The following is a 21,211-nucleotide window of genomic DNA, read 5'->3' as shown; positions in this document are numbered from 1 at the left end:
GTTGAGTGTGTCAGCTACATGGAAAGTTGTAAGAAAAATGAACTAATTGACCATCTGCCTGTTTATTAGGAACTATAGTGACCACCCTGGGAATGGGTAATAATGGGATGGACCCTACAGAAAACATTAAGGGAAAAACTGAGAATACCAATGTCAACACCCCTGTGAACTCTTATGTTGAGGCAACACAAAGGAATTTAAGAAAGGGTCAGACGTCCCTGACCCCCAAAACCCGCACTTGGGGTTTCCTTGTGTCCACACTTCACCTGCAGCCACGTTCTCCTCCAGGTCTGGGAAGTGTCACCTTCATTCTTTTTCCATATGGAAATTGGCATTGTATCATGCCAGCATGGTGGGACCTGAATCTTTGCTTTATTTAAATCACTTTGCAAATGACTTTGGAACACAGATAGATAGATAGATAGATAGATAGATAGATAGATAGATAAAGAATCTATTACACTAAGTGAAATAAGCCAGTCACAAAAGGACAAATACTGTATAATTCCACTTATGTGTGGTACCCAGAACAGCAAATTCATATAGACAGGATGTAGAACGGTGGTTGCCAGGGACTGGAGGTGGGGCAAATGGGATGTAATGGGTTCAGAGTTTCAGTTTTGTAAAATGAAGAGTTCTGGAGATGGAGGGTGGTGATGGTTGCATAACAAAGTGAAGGTACTTAGTACAACTGAACTGTATACTTAAAAATCATTACCATGTTAATTTTTATGTTAATGTGTATTTTACAATTTAAAACATGTTGAGAGTAATTTGTGGGATTTCCTTTTTTAAAACCTTACTTTTACTATCATTTAAAAAAAAACTTCTATTTTTATTATAAACATCTTACTTGAACAGTCAGCAAAATTTTTTCCCACCTCAGGCACCTGTATTTTTTTTTTTAAGATTAAATTTAGACCTTTTATTGAGCTACTCTGGATTTTTCCCCCTAGATTTGCAATGTTTTCTAGATTTTCTAATTTACAATATTCTTCCAGAATATCCCCTTCTATTTTCACCCTTCCTGATAAAGGAGTTCTTTTGCATGTAGCTCCTTTTCCTCTCCCCAGTGGACTAACTTTAGTTAATGTTAGTGGCATTAGAGTTACCATCATCACATATTTTCTTGGGAGGATCAGAATAGCCCAACCACATTTTGGGTAGGATTCAGCAAAAGCCAACTTCTCCCACTAACTGGAGCTGCAGCCTGAGTGTCCCATCTTTTCCCAGACACTCAACAGTCACCTCCTCTGCCAGGCCCTTTATGAACAAGATTTCATTGGGTTGTCCCAGCTTCCCTGAGAGGTCTGCATATGTTCACCATCATACATGGGGACACCCAGAGATGTTAAGTAACTTGTTCAAAGCTCATAGTTAGTGTCCTTGGCAACAAAGCTTTGTAATGTTGTTCTTTCTATACTACACTGCCTCCACCCAGACTTTTCCTTCCATTCCAGGCATTAGGATATTTCTGTTTCTGAAATGGGTATTGAAAAAGCCTGCTAGGAAGAGCTGGTGCTGGAATCCTTCAGTAAGAGATGAGTCATCACAGCTTTCTTACTTACCTCCCAGCGTCTCCCTCTCCCTCTACCCAGTTCCTCCAGGTTCCCCCAGTTCTCCAGCTGCCATCACCACACCTAACCCAAGGACACATTAATCCTCTCCTTGAGCCAACCTGGGTGGAAGCAAATCCCCTTTGTCTCTTTTTTTGAGCAGAAACAAGGATCGCACTTTTCAAAAAATAAAGGAACGTTTACTACGAATGTAAGACGAAGTCAAACCAAACCATAACAGGAAAAGACAAAAGCATCAGCGTAGATATACTGACAGAGGGAAGACTCCTCCATGATTAACTGCCGTCCTTCCAGGGGGCTAAGGGCCATCTGGCTGCACTTTCCATTCCCCATCTGCACGCCCACATCCCCTCGTTGGGGAGCAGAATCCAGGTTCCTTCATCCTTCCTGGGCCAGCAATAGGTCTGGAGGCCAAATGGACCATTCCCCCGACCTGCCCCCCACAGAAGGTAACCTCCACATCTCTCTAGCCTTGAAGTCTTATGACCTATTTCCATACCTGGAACTGAGTGTCCTTCTCTGGTCGAGGGGTAGAGGAAAGGAATGTATTGAGCACATAGTGTGAGAAGAACATGACAGGAGTTTAATCCTCAAGGGCACTTGTACAAACAGGTATTGTAAGGAAGACTTAAGAGTGTGTTCAAGTTCCAGCAGTGTCCATCTCTAACTAGTTATGAGACCTCAGGCTGGGCAAATCTTTCCACCCTCCAAGTGCCATTTCCCTCCTATGTAGAGTTTCAGGGACAGCTGAAGAGGTAAATGCACACAGCACTCAACAATCCCTTCCAAAATGTTCACTGTTATCAGTGACGCTATGAGCTAGCTCATAGTCCCATTTTACAGATGAGGCAGCCTTGGAAGCCAGGTCTGCTGCAGTCAAGGCATGTTCTTTCTACCTCCTCACTGCTACGGTCCTCACACAAGCACTTGTTCTCATTCTGTCTTGCACCATTACCAGGCTGTGCATTTATGGGGGCCAGAACAGCTCTAAGTAAACAACGGTTTGAACTGAATGCATGAATGCCCATGTTAGTAAAAGGAGAGGAAATGATTTGAATTTGAGGGACAGAAAACTACTTATACCAGAGGCTAATAGATTAGTTCATTTAGACAAGTCAGTTAGTTAATATTTACTGAGTATTCATAGGCTACCTGGCCCTATTCATACAGATTGTGCCGTTTTGGATGCCTGGAGGGAGTGGGAAAGGCAGGGTAGGGGGGTTGGAGGAATGAGGAAGTTAGTCTAAAAATCTGAATTATAAATTTTAATATTATTTTATTATTTTCAGATAATTGGAATTCTCAAGCTGGGTTAAAAACGTATTGTCAGAGAAAGTAAAAACTGATAATATAATATGATTTGTATGAACCATATTTAGTAGCTGTTATGTGAAAACATTTCTGTCCTCTTCTGTGCCCAAATCTTGGTTGCATGCATACTTTGCATAATCTCCCCAAACTAGTCATTTTAAATTTCAAATTAGTATAGAGTCCAAGTGAAGGTTTTTATTGGACCGTTGCTTTGGGCAGAAAGTACTTGAAGACACCATGCCTTGGATAGAAGGACAAGATTCCAGAGAGTAGGACTTCGTGTCTTGGGGGTTTATGCTCTTGCTCAGTCACTCATTTGATTTAGGAAGGGGACCAGCAGCACAGGTAGGAAACCCAAAGGTCCTGGGCACATGTAGTTAGTTGGGGGTGACATCACTGTTGTTGGGAAGGCTTGATGTTGTTAGGGTTGTGGATGAATTGGTGGAAAGTGGGGACTAGAAGGAAGAACCCAGGGCCAAGGATCGCTCGTGGGGCATCTGCAGGTTCAGGCATGTAGGAGAACAGACAGGTTAAAGCAGGTTGGATCACATGTGACACAGTGGGAAAGGGCTTATGGGAGCGGCTCCCAAGCATGAATCCTCAAAATAGTGTTGAAATGGGAATGAGATGAATCTGGGGACCTCACTCAGTCACCGCAGTCAGTCTTGAATCATTAAATGGATGACAGTCTAATAAGGTGTCTCCAAGCATATCTGAATCCCAGTCTCACACAGGTTGAACAATATTGGCAAATCATTTAATCCATTCCATCATCTGTAAAGTGGGGATAACAACAGTACCTGCCTCACGGAGATGTTATGAGGATTAAACATCTTGACGAATGTCACATGCTCAGCGTTGTACCCAGCACCTAAGCACCTCAGTGCTGGATACCAGGCAGTGATGATTACTATTGAACCGCAAGGACCTAGGGCTGCAGCTTTTGGTTTGAGAGCCCCTCAAGGGCAGGATCTATGGTTTTATCTTTAGTACTCATCAAATTATTTTGTTCATTATCATGATTGTTGTTAATAAAACAACATTCAATGCTTCCAATGGTGACTAATTCCTAATACCAATCAACCTCTCTGTGGACCTGGAATCAACTCTTCCAGGTTTTTTTCCACCAGAAAAAGAGACAGCTGAGCCATAGCAACAGAGTTAAGCTGTCATGTGAGTCATCCCGGCTCCCGTTGCATATCCTTACATTATTCCCTGAACCTCATATCCCACAGAGACAGCACAGAAAGAAGAAAGGAATGTGAAATCAGAGGTAGAGAACTGTCTTCTTGGGGGGTTGGAAGGCACTGAAGTTTCTCCAGACCAACCACTCCACAGTCAAATAAGTAAAAGTGATGTCAAGAAGAAAACAGAGAGAAGTGAAGGGAGGAAGGAAGGGAACCCTCCAGGGAAAGGCAGGTTACAGGTTCCAAGGTGGTTCAACAGAAGCTTTGCTTCTAACTCCAGTGTTAACAGCTGATCTGTGCTATAGCAGATGGCTGAGGTCCCTGGGGAGTAGACAAGCGTTCTCTTCCCCAGATCCTGAGGTCTCTGGCTGCGGATCTCTGTCGCAAAGAGGCACCTACTGCCTCTTATAGATACTCTCATTAGATAAGCTAGGTTAAATTATAATAGACTTTTTTTTTCAACCATAATTATTCTTGTCCACTTAGCTCTGGTAGTACTTGATGTCTGTTACCATCTTTCTTTCTTTGAAATCCCTTTCCTTTTTAAATGTTGTCTCTCTACTTCTTTCATTCGAAGTATACATTTTTTTTTAAAGAAAAGCCCCTTCATGTCCTTATTTTCTCTTCCTCTGCCTCTCCAACTGTCTATCTCCTGCCCTTTTGCCCTTCTGTTCTTTTTGATTATTTATTTCCTTTTCTGTCTTACTTGCCATTCATCTTGATCTAACACTGCATATGACTTTCTACTCATATTCAGGTCTACATCTTCAGCCCAAGATAATTCTATCTCTTCACAGGGAGGAAAAATGAGAAAAAACAAGAGCTCTGGGTTCTGGCCCTTCCCTTATTGTGTGATTCTGTTATTTCCTGGTGCTTTTAATTCTTAGTCTCAGCATTGAAAAGACAGAATGACCCAGGATACTGCTCAGTAATGCGCTCCACAAATCACCTTTCAACTAAAGGCTCAGAAGGCACGGCTTCACCATATAAGGTGCAAGCTGTTCCTGATATCGTGCTTTTACAGGGCTGAGTAACCTGCTGGAGTCCAGTGCCTGCTACCCTAGTGCCCATAGGCACTGGGACACTTTGTAATTCTGGATAGCCTTCGCTTTGGAATTAGAGAGACTTGGGCAGAAGGGTGGTTCAAAGTCAATGCAGTCCATCCAGCCACCTGACATCTACATCCCTGAATCCAGGGGAGGGAAACTCACTACTTCCCAAGGCAGACTAATACATTCCATGACCAAACAAGAAAGCTGAATTTTCAATGAAACATCTGTATGTTTGGTCTTGGTGGTTGTTTGCTTAGCAAACTATCCTTCTATGAATGATAGTTATTTTTAACTTTCAGTAGCCATAGGTCCTTCCCCTTCTGGTAATGTCTTTGCAGGAGAAACGGCTTTTAAGTTACCAGAATACTGGACTGTCTTTTTAAAATTTACAGATGTGGAGGTAAAAACGTGTTTGTAGTACATGGATCCATCCTCATTTGCCTCATTATCATGTACAATAACAGCTAATACTTTTGCAGAATTACTATGTGCCAGGCATTATTCTAAGCATTTTGCATATACTAAATCGAGTAAATATGATTTCTCTAAACAACTTTTCCTATATGCTTCCCTACAGGGGCCCAGAATTTGATGGCACATCAAGAGAAGAAGGAATCTAGATGTCATCTAGTCAATCCTCAACTTTCCAGATAAGTCACAGAGAGGGTATGTGACTTACCTTAGGTCACACAGCCACTAGTGGTAGTGTGGGGTCCCTAATTGCTTGATTTTTTTCTCCCTTTCCATAACTAGAAAGATGGGATTTGTGTGGATTTTAGGGTCACAGACATCTTGGGCTCAATCTTCATTCTACCACTTACTATTGTGGCAGTTTGTGTATGTGACTTAACTCTCTGAGCCTCCGCTTCCTTTCATGTCACAGCACTTACCTCAGAAGCCAATCTGGGTTTCAAATAAGATATTTGAAAAGTACATGGAATAAGTTTGCATAGTGTTAGGTATATAGACACTCAGTAAATGTATCCTCTTCTTTCTCTCTCTCTGCATTTGAGTGAAGATGAGGAAGAGTTGATGGGTCTGAGTTGGAGGATTGTTACAGAAGTACAGGCTCTCTGTAAACAATAAAGTAAACAAAAACATCAAACAGAAAACAAAAAAGAGCAGAGGTGAGAAATGGAAAGAGAAGTTGAGGAAAATGCTATCAACAGCATTTACTAAGCACCTCCTGTTTATACGCTGAGGTCCTCTACCAGCTAACCAATGTATGGATGGGACTTAAGGATATTCTTGTCCTCCAAGAGCCTGCGATACTTTTGAAGGGACAAGATTTATTCATTTGTAAGAGAGAATTAAAATGCAAAGGGGTTGTTACTCTTGGATGTGAGAGGAGAGAGCAATCACTGTATTTCTGGTATCTTTGGAGACCAGACAGCAGCTCAGTGGTGCTGTGGGTGGGAGGCAAGGGAAGATGAGAAAATCTTGCAGAGCCCAGCCATTTGAGTCTGATGACAAAGGCTTGGGAATGTCTTTACAAGGGGAGACCTTTGGTATTGTTAAAACTGCAGTGGTGAAAATGATCTTAGTATTCTTTGTAACAACAGAAAATCCCCAAACAAACAAACCTAAGTGGGGCCTGGTAGTCTCACTGCCTTTATGCTAAGGAGGAGGAGGGGTGGGCAGGCTGAAGAAGTCCAGTGCATACTCCTGGTTTCCTTATTCAGCCTGACAGACACTGATACCCCTTGTTGAGTTAGTTATCCAGATCCTCTTTAAGCTCCATTTCTTTCTTTCCCCAGCAGATCCCTGGAGAGATGCCCTTTCAACCCTGCATCTCTGCTAAATGCCTTTCGGATCCCAGCAGCGGAGCCCACTGGGTGGCTTGACTGACTCAGAGCAGACTATTACTGAGGGCTGCAAGGGTTGGTGAAAAGAATTCTAGCCAAATCCAGGTTAGAAGAGAAATGACAGCTCCTCACCAGAGTATTCCCGTGACAAAGCACAGCAACCACCTTACAAAGGGTTAATACTCCCCCCTCCCCTGCCCCCCAACTTGCTGCCAGAGATCAGCTAATCTGATAATTATGGCAACAAACACAGTTTAGACAAACAAGACCTGACCCTGAGGGTTTGGAATGAAAACATTTACTCTCTCCCTCCCCAGAGAGACGGTGCCTGGAGCATACACACAGAGAGACACTGGGAAAATACCCTTGTGCTGGAGCGACAGGGTGAAAACATCTGTGTTCCTGAGCTGCTTAAGAAGATGAAGTTAATGGGGAGCAGGAAGAGGGTGGGGGAGGTGGGAGGAGTGGGGAGGGGTGCAGTCGGAGGGCGTGCATGTTTGGAGCAGATGGAAAATGTACCCAGAACTGGAGATGTAAGCCAATTGTAATTGATTTTACCACAGAGGCAGAGTGAAGGGAGAGGTACGGAGGAGTCTCAATGATGCAGAATTCCAGTGAAAAACCGGGAGAGTGGCTAAGGGAGGAGAAACGTCTTAGTACCCCGAAGTAAGAGTTATTCCTGAGAGCTGGAAGGGAAGGCTATTCCAAGCAGTCCATGGTTCTAAGTGAATTTAACATCTGCCTGCCAGGGAGTGAGGTTCACAGTCTACCTTGGCTGGCCATCCTTTTGTCACCCCCAGTTTTGCTGCTGCCTGCACAACATGCCCTTTCCCCACCCTCTGCCTGCCTCAAAATTTGTCAAGCTGCTTTCCCCCCTTTTACGTCTAAAATGTTGCTTCCTAGAAGAGACCTTTCTGGGTTGCTTAAGCTGGAGAGTCTGACCTCGGTTTGCTTCAACCTGGAATTCCAACAGTTTCTCTTTTCCCAACTACCCTTGAGTTTTGCCCCATGTATCCGTGAGCTTAATGTCCTCCTGGAGCCAAGTGTCACTTCTTTTTTTTACACCTGGCTGATGGTGTATCAGCTGGTAAACACTCCTGGCCCCTTAGAACTCTCCAAATGATCTCTAGGTGTCCAGACTCTTGGGGATTTGCAGATCATATGTATGGATGACCTCAAGCTGAGAGGAGCAACTACAGTGATTGATGACAGGATCCAGGTTTAAAATGAATTCTGTAAGGTGAAAGATGGTCTAAAATCAATAAGATAGGATGTGTCAGGAATGGGAAGCACTGCATTTAGGTCCAATAATCAATTGTATGAGTATAGGATGGAAGGACCTGCAAAAGAACAGTTTATATAAAAACAAAATAAGCAAAACACCTTTTGGTTAACAACTGATTGAATGTGAGCCAACAACGAACCTATCTGCTTAAAGAGTGAATACAATCATAGTAAGTGTTAATAAAAGTATTGTGATGACATTAACATTTTACTGTATTCTTAGCAAGGGAAGGGTAGGACTGAAAAAATCTTGTTTTAGTTTTTTTTAAGTATAACTGTCAGCTGACCAGGCAGAGTCTAGGAGGTTATGCAGATCAATTTTCTTTTGTTTGTGTTTTAATTCAATTTCAGATTCAAGTGCCCTACTGCAACCTATATAGGGTCCACCTGGGCATCATCACACCCTGGTCAGCTGGTTCTTCTCGCCTCTGTGTTTTGAATGTCAAGCAGGCCCACTTAGCTACTCCTCAGCCTGTCTGCTGGAGAGTTGGCAAATCCTCTACTCCTCAAGGAAAGACACTTCTTTCCAAATAGTCCAGTCTTCTCACTGTTCTTCACACACCCCATGGTTCATTTATTCATAAATCTTTTGACCATCCACTATGTGCCAGGCACTGTACCAGGGACCAGGGATTCAGCAGTGATAAGACAATAGTCCTTGCCCTCATCAAGCTTATGTTCTCAGGGAGGTAAGCAGACACTACACAAAAACAAAGACCAAAACAGCATGGTGTTGGCATACAAGCAGACATATGCATGACTGGGTCATTTGTGCTGTACGCCGGAAATTGACACATTGTTATTGACTGTACTTCAATTAAAAAAAATTAAGCTAAAAAAAAAAAGACAATTTCATATAATAAAAAGGTATGAAAAGTTATCCGATATTTGAAAAGCCTTCCATCTGCTTAGAATTCTCAGAATGCTACCCACTGCTTCCTAAGCCAGCTCAAGTTCCACCTTCCCTTTGGAGGCAGAGAACTGCAGCGCTCTCCTCCCTGAACTCCTGCTGCCCAGGGGCTTGTAACACATAATTAATACTCAACTGCTCTCTAATTATTTCCCTTACACTAATTTTGCCTCCCAATTGACTGCAGGAGCCAGTAAACTCTTTGAAGTTACAGGATATGCCTTAAATTTAAATATATTCAATCAATCTTTATCTAGGGTGCTGTTTAAAAGGAAATGAGAAGCACAGTTCAAACTTGCTTGCTCAGTGACATAACTTGAGGGTTTAAAACTGATTTCTAGATAACAAGAGAATTTCTTCCAGTGTCTCTGAAAGCCTCTACAATAAGAATGTAAAGTTAAGACTATAGTTTGTTTATTTGTCGAACTTACCTCCTCCAAAGAGTCCTAGACTCTGTAAGAAGATCTTTAAGGCAACAAACATACCTTGAGCTGAGTATTAGCAAGATTAGAGGGAACAGCAGGAGGGAAACACCCAACAAGCTCAAAAAGGGAGGAAAGTTAAGGACAAACAATGGCAAATTCAGAAAAAATGTTCGGTCCAAAACTGAGCCCAGACAACATTCTTTTGGGTCCCTTACACTCTGTAGAATAAAAGCCGCCCCGAAACAAAAACAAAACAAACCCAGAAACAATGGAAATGGCCATGAATAGAGGACTGATTAGCACAATAATGACACCTTCATAAGGTGGACAGGTATGCAGAAAGAAGACAGTAGGTAAAGCTATACACACTGGCATGAAGAGATGGCCACTACCTAGTTTAAGAAGTAAGGCTCAGAACGATACAGATAATATGATTCTTTTCATTTCAAAACTTATTTATATATGTGTAGAAAAATGCATTTAAAGTTATATACTAAATTGTTAACAATGGTATTTCTGGGAATGGGTTCTTGGCAATGGGATGGGGGATTTAATAATTTGTTTTTACTTTATAACTTCTGAACTGTCGTACATCATGCACTCAGTGGATGTACTCAGAGTGGATACTCAGAATGGTTCCTGGGTTTGTATGTGGCCCTTGTGCCACGTGGAAGGAATTCTGAAGCGAAATCCTAAGCATCTGCCAATGGACTGTGCATGGCTCTGTCTTAGGGGGCATTCTTACATAGAATGAGAGCATAGCCCAACCACAGATACGGCAGGGCACACAGGGAGAGTGACGGGGAGGAAGCTGGGAGGATGTTTCCTGAGTTTGCTTCCTTAAGGCCACTCAAGGATGCACTGAACAAATTCCTTGACAAATTTTTTGTTGTTGTTGTATGAGTGAACTTCTGAAAAAAACATGTATAAATAAACAGTTTATATCAACCATAATTTTAGGCAGTAAGGGAAAACAATATTTAAGAGATGTTGAGGTCATAAACATGACTTTGGAATTGATAGAGGCATTTTGAATTCTGAGTTTGCCAGCTTATTCGCTTTGTGATCTTGGGTAAAGTACGTCACGCCTCACTCTTTTCCTCCTCCTCCTTCTGAACATTTTGGGAAGGTCTCCTCCTTCGCTTTCCAGCCCTGAAATGCTGGTGTTCCCGAGGCTGCTCTCTGAGGCCTCTTCTCCCCTCCTTGGGTAATATTATCTTCCTGTGACTTCAGTTACTGCTGCACGCCCGTGACATAGTGGATCAGGCCAAACCTCTCTCAGCTACGTGCTCTGCCTGATGCCTTCTAATGGAGCCCCATTTCCCACATGCTAAAACTCTTTAACATGCTTTACACGTCCTTCAGAATCTGGGGCCAGTTTCTCTTTCCAATCTCATCACTCACACATTCCCTCTTCTCTCTCTGCTCCAGTCATACCGACCATTTTTCATTTCTTTCACTAACCGTGTTATGTGCAGCCTGCACTCTGGGCTTTCATAGCTATTGCTCCTCCTGGTCTAGGCTACTGTGTCTAGCACCTACCCAATGGTTTGCTGGTACTCCATTCCTCACCCTACACTGAATGACTTGTTTACACATTTGGATCTACCAACAGATCAGGAGCCCCAGAAAGCGGGGGACTTATTTGTCTTGTTTGTCACTGTATATTTACAACACAAGCCTAATACTGGCACTGAATAGTCTTACAATAGATATTTGTTAAATAAAGCACTGTTGTTATTAATATGAGAGAGGTAATATAATGGATAAGAACTGGGCTCTGAGTTCAAATTTTAGCTCTACTGCATAACAGCTGTGCAACTTTTGGCAAGAGGCTGGTGTGTCTCAGCCTCGGCACCTAGAGCAGAGGGATGTTTTTGTTTTGCTTCGTCACACTCACTTTCCTGGCAATCTGACGAAGTTGGAGGCCCAGACACCTGCATGGAACGTCAGACTGACTTCTCAGATCTTAGATGGTCACCAGCCCTTGAAGACCAGGTGGAGGATATAACCTGGAAGACTTTTGTAAATCAAAGCATAACTTCCTTTGAGTTATTAGATGTTATACACTTTTCTGAGGAAAGCTACAGTGAGCATTTGGTTTTCAGGAGCTGTCTAGTTAAAATGATGTTCTATAGAGAGCTCAGTTGTGGGAGGTGGGCACTGTCTGGGTTCCTCCTGTAGGTCCTGCGAGGGCTACAGCGCTGTCCTGGCACACTTGGCTCCGGTGAGTTAAGTGTTTTGTCGGTGACATCTACTCTCCTTATCTGTCAAAGACAGATCAGCAGGGACTTCGCTGCCGCAGGGGATGTTACCGCCTTGGTTTTCTCATCAAACTCTGTCAGGCTTTGTAACCTGAAGAAATGAAAAGGGGAGAGCAGGAGAGGGACAGTTTCTAACAAGCTGTCAGTAGGGCCCCACCGGCCTGCCTCAGCCCTGACTTTGTTCCAGTGCTATTAGGGTAAAAATCCTTGAGTTTCTTTCAGAGAAAGAGAAGTGGCCTGGAGCTGAGAGGCACAGATTCATAAGTAATTTCCCTCATTATACACTTCCAGTGCTTAATCACCATTTCAAAGAGGAAGAGCTCTCAGGACAGACTGAGAATTTTGCCCTAGACAGGGTGCACAGTGCCCACACTACAGCTTCGTCAGTGTGCTTCTCTCAAGTGCCTGAAATGCGGGAGACCTGGCTCCCAGCAAGGCTGAGCTGTAGGTGGCCTTCTGTCCCCAGTGATTTTTTAGGGATGGAACAAGGGAGAATTTACAAAGTGCTAATGTAGAGATCCTTCTAGAAGTGGGATCTGTTTGTCTGGGTGAGTCATCCGAGGAACCAGAGAGGTTGAAAGAGTCAGTGCCACGTGTAACTTTGTATGGGAGGGTATCTCAAGAAGTCAGAGCAACACAGACTTCGGTTCCAGGAACCCCAGAGTCAACAAGGGGCAGCTTTAATAACAAAACCCCGGGTGCCCTGGCAGTTTTTGTTTTGTGTAGGAATTATGGGCTCACTTTTGTAGCCCCTCTGCTATTTATTATAAAATTATGCATTCAAGATTATAATATTAAAATAATAATTAGCTTAAATAGTCTATAATCGAGTATTTCAGATGGTATGACAGCCAATCACCCTGGAATGTGCTTAGAATAGTCACACAAGCAGTGCATGGATACATTCTTGTTGTAAAATATTTAGAAGTTTACACAGCAAAAAGTCCCTTTCCCTCCCATTCCTCTTCCCAGAGGTAACCACTGTCAACAGTTTGGCAAGTATCCTTCAGTCATCTTTCTAAACATTTACATACACATGTATGCGTACATGCAAGCTTATCTTTTCACATAAGTGAGACCATGTATCACACATTGTTATGTAACTTAAAAAAATGTGGTGGTGTTACGGAAACGACAGGCCAGTCAAGAAACAAGCACCACTCGGAGGGTTGGAGTACTCAGATGTATTACGCCGGCGGGCTCAGAGGGGCTTCTGCTCCGAAGCTCTGAGCACCTCCAAGATGTGCGCATGAGGTTTTACAGGGTAAAGTACAAGCTTGGGGTATTCGGCCAGTAGGCATGGAACAGCTTTAGCAGCATTATCATCACAAAAGTGGAGGCGGGGAGGCAGCAAACCAACATTCCAAAGCCAGATATGTATCTTTGAAAACCCAGCTGGCTAGCAAAAAACATGAACAGCAAACCAACACTAATTAACCTAGATTTACAAGTTAGTCTAGCAGAACTCAGATCAGTATTCCAATACTTAGATTTCTGAGTTATCTTGTCAGCCCAGCCCAGCCTCTCCTTCACATTCCTAGACTTGTGAGTTATTTTGTTGGACCAGCCCAGCTTTTCCTTCACAGTGGTAGGTTTATTTCTGAGAGAGATTTTCATGGCAGTGCATGCAAGTTTTCCTCATTCATTTTCACATTAGCACAGTATTGCATTATATGGATGTGTGCCCTACTTAGGGAATCCCTAATTGGTGGACATTAAAATTGTTTCCAATACATCTGCTGTTACAAACAATATCGCAGTGAGCCTCTATGCACATGCATCTTTGTACACGTTTATAGGACAGATTCCTGGAAGCAGAGCTGCAGGATCAATGGCAAAGCTCAAGTCATTCTTTTGTTTCATTACCATTTCTACATTTCTTTCCTACATCATGTGTCTCACTCTGTTCATCTCGATCAAAGGTTCTCAGCACCAGCAGTACATTGGATTCACCTGAGAACTTTAAAAAATGATGTATCCCCTCCACCCCAGGCCCCCTGAATCTTTGAGACCAAGGCTTAACCTTTGGATTTTTTTTCAGAAAAAAATCAGAAAATTCTAATGTGCAGCAAGGATTGAGAATAACTGACCTACACATTTAACAAAATAAAACAGAACTCTCTAGAGCCTTTTAAGATAGTACAACCAATTATTATGGAAACAACCAGAGACAGTCAAGTAGTCATTAATCTTTAATCATTCATTCTGAAAACAGTTTTAGTGAATCAAGTTATCCAGGTGAAAGTAAATTTGATGTTTAATAGGTGCATAGCATTATTATCTTTGAAAACACTGTCTTTTTTTTTTTTTTTAATCTCAATATCTTTAATTCAAAGCTGTGAGCAAGGTGGGCCAGAAATGGCCTTGTCTATTTTACAGTCCTGGGAGCTGATGGAGAGGGGGTTAAAATGATGCTTCTCAATTTTAATGTGTTTAGGAAAAATCAGGGAATCTTCTTAAAATGAAGATTCCAATTTAGTTGGCCTGGAGTAGAGCCTGAGATTTTTATTTCTAACAAACATGTAGGTGGCGATGATACTGAGTAAACACCTGGATGAAAGGTAGCGAGCTAAATACAATGGCGAACCCAATCCAATAGAAGAAACTAGGTGTCATGGAAATGACGGACACTTGGAATGACAAACAAAAGAGTGACAGAAGAAGGAGAAGTAGGGTGGGGAAGGATGGAGGGCAAAGAAATTCTTCCTCTATATCAGCTAAACAATGATGCTTTTCATTCTGGAATCCCGTACCCTAGACAGGAGCACATCCTGAAGACGGCACTAAAATCACCCCAAGCCTACTGACTGTCACACCATCTGTAATCCGGGAACTGGCCCAATACTATGTCTCATCTCTGACTGTAACTTCCCCTCTGGGGGATCCTGATGGTAACCCATGGCTATCCCACTGCCTTTTACCTCCATTATAGCCCACTCCTCCCCTGGGGAACTGGAGGCCCCAACTCCGAACTTGACCTGTGTCTGCCCACCATTTACTCTCTGGAGTCAATGGTCTTCCAGGGGAGACTTTGCAGCCCAGGACTGGCTCTTAGGTCCATCAGACATGAAGGAGACACGGCGAATCTCTTGGCGATACCCACTTGCCATCTAAGACAGGGCTGTCATCAGTTTTCTTTCCAGCCTTTAGAGATTCTTGTCCAATGTAGGATAAGAATAATAAACATATAAATACATGTTTCTGATTCTCCCTTCACTTGAGATTTGTTTCTTTCTTTAAATTAATAAAGATCTATGTGACTCAGAGTAAATTTCTTACTTGTTCCACATGTCTCAACTAAATTACAAAGGTAAACATATTTTAACTTAGAACAGAAGTTAGATTTTTAAAAATGCTGTTTTTGTGTTTTGAAAACATTGGCTGCCAAAACAGATTCCAGAAATGTAAGATCAGTATGTGCAACTGCAGGGTCTAAGGGGTGCTGTGGGGTGGGAATTAGAAGGGGAATGCTGTCCATGCTGGAGGGAGCATTCTGAGGGAGAAAGAACTGGCCTCCACTAGGTGAATTCCCCTTATTACACTGCTGTGCCTTTTGCATGAAAAGACATACAGCATTTACCATGGCTGTGATTTTAGTACTTTTTTGTGCATTGTTTTTATTGTCTGTCTTCCCCATTAGATTAGAGAATTCATGAGGACAGGGACTTTGTCTTTTTGTTCACTGTGTTGTCCTTAGCACATAGTGCAATGCCTGGTACATACAGTAAATGTCAATAAATACTGATAAAATGAATGAATACGTGAATGGGAAAGTGATGAAGAAAAAGATACACTAGTATTAAGTTATGAGATGAAGCTAAGTTTAATACTAAAATTAAAACAAAACAAAGCAAAAAACTCTTAAGTCTACAAAGCTTAGCTATGGAAGAAGGATTCCTGATTGGAAAAGTTGGAGACCCACTGCTTTAGTCATGTGGAAGATTGAAACTCACGCATGACACCTTACCCCTTCAAATAATTTTGACATTGTTGTATCATTCTTCTTTGTAAGCCCTGTGCCTCTTCCATTTCTAGAGCAGGATGTTTCTCTGTTCAGAACTTGGAACTCTTGTATGGAAGTTAATATGATGTCAGAAAGCAAACACAGTGGCTTCGTCCCAGGAACAAGGACCTCCTGTGGTCTTTTAAAACTCAATTAATGAACCAGTCATACACTAAAAATGTTATTAAAAATATGCTCCACCTTAAAGAGAAGTTGTGGGATTGATTTTCAGTATCACTCACATAAAATATTCTGAGCTCCCTGGAATAAAAGCACAATATAATTTCTAAAAACCGAACATCTCATTCACCCTTTCATTTCATAAACTTTATCCTGTCAGAGGCCACATGGCACAGTGGAGCAGGGACCTTGAAGCTAGACTGTCTGTGTTCACATCCCCATCATTGTCTGGTTGTGCCATTTTGGGCAAATTGCTCAAGTGTTTTTTGCCTCAACTGCCTCATCTATTAAATGGAATAATAAGACCACCTACCTCAACTGTTATTGTGATTTGAATGAGTTAGTTTTTATTGAGCACTTAGAACAGCACCTGGCATACAGTAAGCACTATGTACATGGTTTTAAATAAACTCCTGTAATGTGCAGGTAGGTATTAAGCACCAATAGGCTCCCAGGAAAGTAGTGAATTAGTGCCTGCTGAACACCTGCTATGTCTCAAGCTATGTGTCGGTAGTCAGTTTTGCACCAATTTTTATGACAACTCTGATCAAGATAATATTCTCCTTCATTCCTTCAGCCAATGTTTACTGAGTGTCCACTAAATGTCAGGAGCTGTTTTAGGTCCTGATACACAGCATCTTGGGATTTATGTTTAAAAAAAAAAAATCACGACTTTACTAAGAAGTGATTTTCATTAGTTCCCGTGATTTCCAGATCAGCTCTAATGCAGTATACTACATACATTCATCTTTATTAACAAATAGATTCTCATATCTTCTGAAGTTTTAAATGACTACATTTCTAGTGCTTTGTAGAAAATTATTTCCCCCTCTCTGTTCTACTTAATTATCATTGTTAGAGACAATCTTAATTTTGTATTCTTGGGAAGTCTCTTTCAAATCTGTTATTTTTTTCAATAAAAACTTGATTTTTTAGGTTATAAAATACCACATTTGTTGGAAAAATATCATTATTATTTTTCTATTAAAGCAATACTGTGATGCCTAATTGTAAACCTCTTTACCTGTCTATCTTTGTAAACTTGTATAAATTTCTTTAGAATAGATTCCTAAGAGGAGAAATTGCTTGGTGAAATGATATGTGCATTTTAAATTTGACTGATATTACCAAAATGCACTCTAAGAAAAGATTTTATCAATTGACACTCTCACCAACAGTGCATGAAAGTGCCTTTCCCCCGTATTCTCAGTACTATTTTATCAATATTTATAAATATTTTTATCAGTCTGATGGGCAAAAATGGATAAATTGGTATGGTTTCAATTTATGAAGATGATGATTTTGGGGTTGTTTATTGGCCATTTGTATTTATTCTTTCTTGATTGATATTTTTATATCCTTAATTCATTTTTCTATCAATACAATGACGCTCTAAGTATCTAATAGATGTGACTGATAAGGAGGGTGCAAATATTTTTCCAAGTCATTATATTTTTATTTATGGTGTCTAACATCAATTTTTTTCTTTATGGCTTTTGATATTGTGTCATGATTGGGAAAGTCTATTCTACCCCAATACTGTATCAAAAATCTCCACTATGTTCCCTATTTTGTTTGTAGTTTAAAAATACTTAAATCTAAAAAAAATAAAGGCTACTGTGACAGCAGTAATGATTTAAAAATAGTGTTTCATTTTCAGTTATTAACAGGTTAGACATTCTGAAAATCAAATAATTGGCAAATGAGTTTATGTGTTAATGTGATAATTTCCTTCATATAAATGTCTAATTATATGCTAGACATAAATGACTCACGAAAGCATTTTATAGAGGTGCCTCTCTTTTCTGGAATATATTTCAGTGTTTATAGAAAATGACTGGAAAAATGGTGAGTGACAGAATAGGGCAGAATCTCTATGAGGGAAGCAAGAATTTAAAACAGAGTAGAAATCTTCTGATTACCTTGTTCTACACATCCCTAGCCATGGAGTGAAAGTCCTGTATTTTTTTTCCTGTTTTTGCCCAATCAACAAAGAAGTGTCTTGGAAAGCAGGTGATGTAAAAGATAAGTTATTAAGAATTAATTCCAGATGAAAAAGATCTGTGGCACAACAATGTGCATGTAGCTAACTCTACTGTACTACACATTTTAAAACAGTTAAGATGATCAATTGTATATGTTCGCACCATAATTAAATAAAAAGTTAATTCTTCATTATAGTGTATGTTTTTACTCAATCAACAAATATTTGTGTACCTATTAGGTACCAAATATCTTGTTGAGGCAGAGATACTGGGAAATATAATTGCTGGTGTCAGTTCTCAAGGAACTAATCAAGTTGGAGGAAAAAGTTAAGAAGACATGAAAATGTATAATTTTGGGCAATATAATGATACCATATAAGGAGAAGAGACAAATTCTTATAGGAGTTTAGAAAAAGCAGGAATCTGACTACAGTGATACAAATATTTGTTAGGTATTTAAATGGCTTTCAACCCACTTTAATATATATTTTCCACATGGACCGTTTTACTAGATCTAGGAGGCATTATCTCTGTTTAACAGATGAGGAAACAAAAGCTCAGAGGTTGTAACTTTGCCCAAGTTCACATGGCAGGGCTGGGAACAAGACTCAGTGTCTTCCAGCTCTTACTCCTGCTGGCATTTATTTAAGTTGGCACTGAAGATTTGCTGCTAGAATGTTACGAGGGTTGGAGCAGAATCCAAATGTGCTAGGGACACTGTGGTTGTGTATTTGCTAGAATTAGGATTATCCTCTCCTTGCTGTCATCTGGCCAAAGAGCATCAAGTAACTTTTAGCACAAAATAACAGATTATTTTTTTCTTGTTACTTACTGGATAGGGAAACTCAAATCAAACTCAACAGGAGGACTAACATGCAAGGCTTTAATTTCTCTGCTAACACAGCCATTTAGCCAACTGCAGTCCCATGACAGGCTTTCCTTACCCATCACGTCTGACATCACTCTTTAAAGTCATAATACATATGGTACAGTTAAGACAGGTCTGATCTGACCCAGGTGCGACAGAAAGTAAAACTAACACAGACAGTAAAATAAAGTCTGTGAATTCAAATTTAAAAGCAGTTATCAAGGCTAAGACCATAAGAGTTACACACATTTTTAAAACCACATCCTGCTAGTTCAGTGGATTGATTTCTACCCAGAAAGTGCAGGAGCATTAAGTCTGTTCATACAATAACCCTATCTGATTGCCCAGGGTCAAGCTGCTGTTTATCTTTGCCAGACACAACCCATATCCTGAGCAGAACCCACATCCTAAAACCTGTGTTTTTCACCAATTACTTCAAGGCAATACAGGCTCTGACGTTCTTTCTACATAATCACCTAAACAAGAAAATAACTCTAATTTTTTCGTTTTTGAAGTATTAGGTGAAAGTAAACACACAGACACAGTGGTCAAGACTTGCTTTAGATTTTCCTTCTCCTGCGTGCGCAACATTTTGCAAAAGAAGGGCCGTGCTGCCCTCTACTGCAGGATGCTGAAATGGTCACAATACACTTCTCTCCCTGCTAGCCACTTGGGATGGAGTAAGACAATCTAGTACAATGCTTTAGACTGTCCCTTTAGGAGTTGTTTAAAAGAAACCTGTTCTTGGCAAATACATTAAATTTATTTCTTTCATTATCTCTTCATCTACATTCATCTTGTACCAAAGTGTAGGACTTTAGGACATGACCCAACAAAAAAAGGACATCACAACTTGGGGACAAAAAGCTTAAGACATTGCTTTAGAGGTTAAGAGGCTGTGTTTGTGATGTACTGAGGGAGAAACAGGGCAAGGAGAGGAAATTTTCTTCTGACTTTAAGGTCTGTAGGCTTCTGTCTTCTGTCATTTAGAGTGTCCTCATTTGCTTTTGGCTAAGGTGATCCATTTCCTTCTCCATGTTTCTTTGACTGGGGAGGACAGTCACCTGGGAATGTTGAGACAGGAGTGGAATAGTGTCTCTAAAACACTTTCTATTCTTCAGAAAAAGATAATGTAGAAATACAAAGGGCTATTATTGCTATAGTTACATTTTAATTAATTATTAAATATCTTGTCTTATTACCTTGAAGTTGCTTTGAGATTTTATAGATCTCTACAAAGACCTCTTGGAGGGCTGGTGATATTAAGAACTGTGTTCTCTGCTTTCTTTTCCATTCAAAAAAATTTCAGAATGCACATCCCTAAAAGACCACACAGCAGACAGACTTTAAAGAGAGTTAGCCTAACAATTACCCTATAGCTACCCAGGACTAAATTGTAATTTCTGTGATAAGAGTAATAATTTCTGAAGCTATGTTAAATGCACGTGTGCGTATTAACACCAAAAAGAAAAAAACCTCTTCTCCCCAATTTACAGATAAGAATACTAAAACTCAGATATATTAAGTAATTTACTTTCAAAACTAGTAAGAGGCAAAACTAGAATTTGATTGAAAACCAATGCCTTGTTCTACTGGTGATGACAGTTAACATACTGAGTACTTACTAACCAGTGTAATTCAAAACATTTCAGATTCAATCATGTAATTACATTAAATCATTTAATCCTCGCAGCAACCCGACGAGGTAGAAATATTATTATCTCCATGTTACAGGTGAGGGAACTGAGGTATACAGAGGCCATGCTTTTAATCATTATACTATACTTTTTTTAAATGGGAGGAGGCAATTTTTAGGTTTATTAATTATTTTTAAACAGAGGTACTGGGAATTGAACCCAGGACTTTCTGTATGCTAGGCATGCACTCTATCACTGAGCTATAGCCTCCCCCTACTGCTTCTTAAGTGAAGTACAAAAATTATATAGCACAAGAATTTCTAAATGGTGCCCTGGAATTTAATTACATTAACAAGTAGATGAAACCATCAATAGTTGTCAGTCCTGTTGATATCTCTGTTATACAAAGGTATTAGCAGCTTTAAAAAAAGTTCTGCCCATTGTGGGTCCCCAGTTTGGAACAAACATTAGACCCTATCTGCCTGAGGCCTCACTGGACGTGCCCTTCTATGAAATAGGAGACAGCAAGAGACCCTCAGTTGGTCCAGTCCATGTGTGTGGGTGTGGAGAGGAGTCATACATAAGGGAGATAGGAGAGAAGTGAGGGCAGAGATGCAAGGGGAGATGGTTCCACCAAGGCACACCCAGGAAACAAGCTAGTAAATTTGAAGGGAGAGGTTGGTAAGTGATCAGATTAGCAAGAGTAAATTCAATACAATGAGA

General features: G+C 40.7%; 1 long non-coding RNA gene across 2 annotated transcripts in view; it reads right to left on the bottom strand.

The window, feature by feature from the left end:
• Positions 1–21,211, bottom strand: part of LOC116155857 (uncharacterized) — a 31,489-nt gene that overhangs the window by 7,683 nt on the left and 2,595 nt on the right. The window lies entirely within an intron of this gene.

This window comes from Camelus dromedarius, chromosome 8 (assembly GCF_036321535.1).
Source record: "Camelus dromedarius isolate mCamDro1 chromosome 8, mCamDro1.pat, whole genome shotgun sequence".
NCBI lineage: Eukaryota > Metazoa > Chordata > Mammalia > Artiodactyla > Camelidae > Camelus > Camelus dromedarius.
The sequence above is the reverse complement of the archived record's forward strand: the minus strand, read 5'-3'. Positions and strand labels throughout refer to the sequence as shown.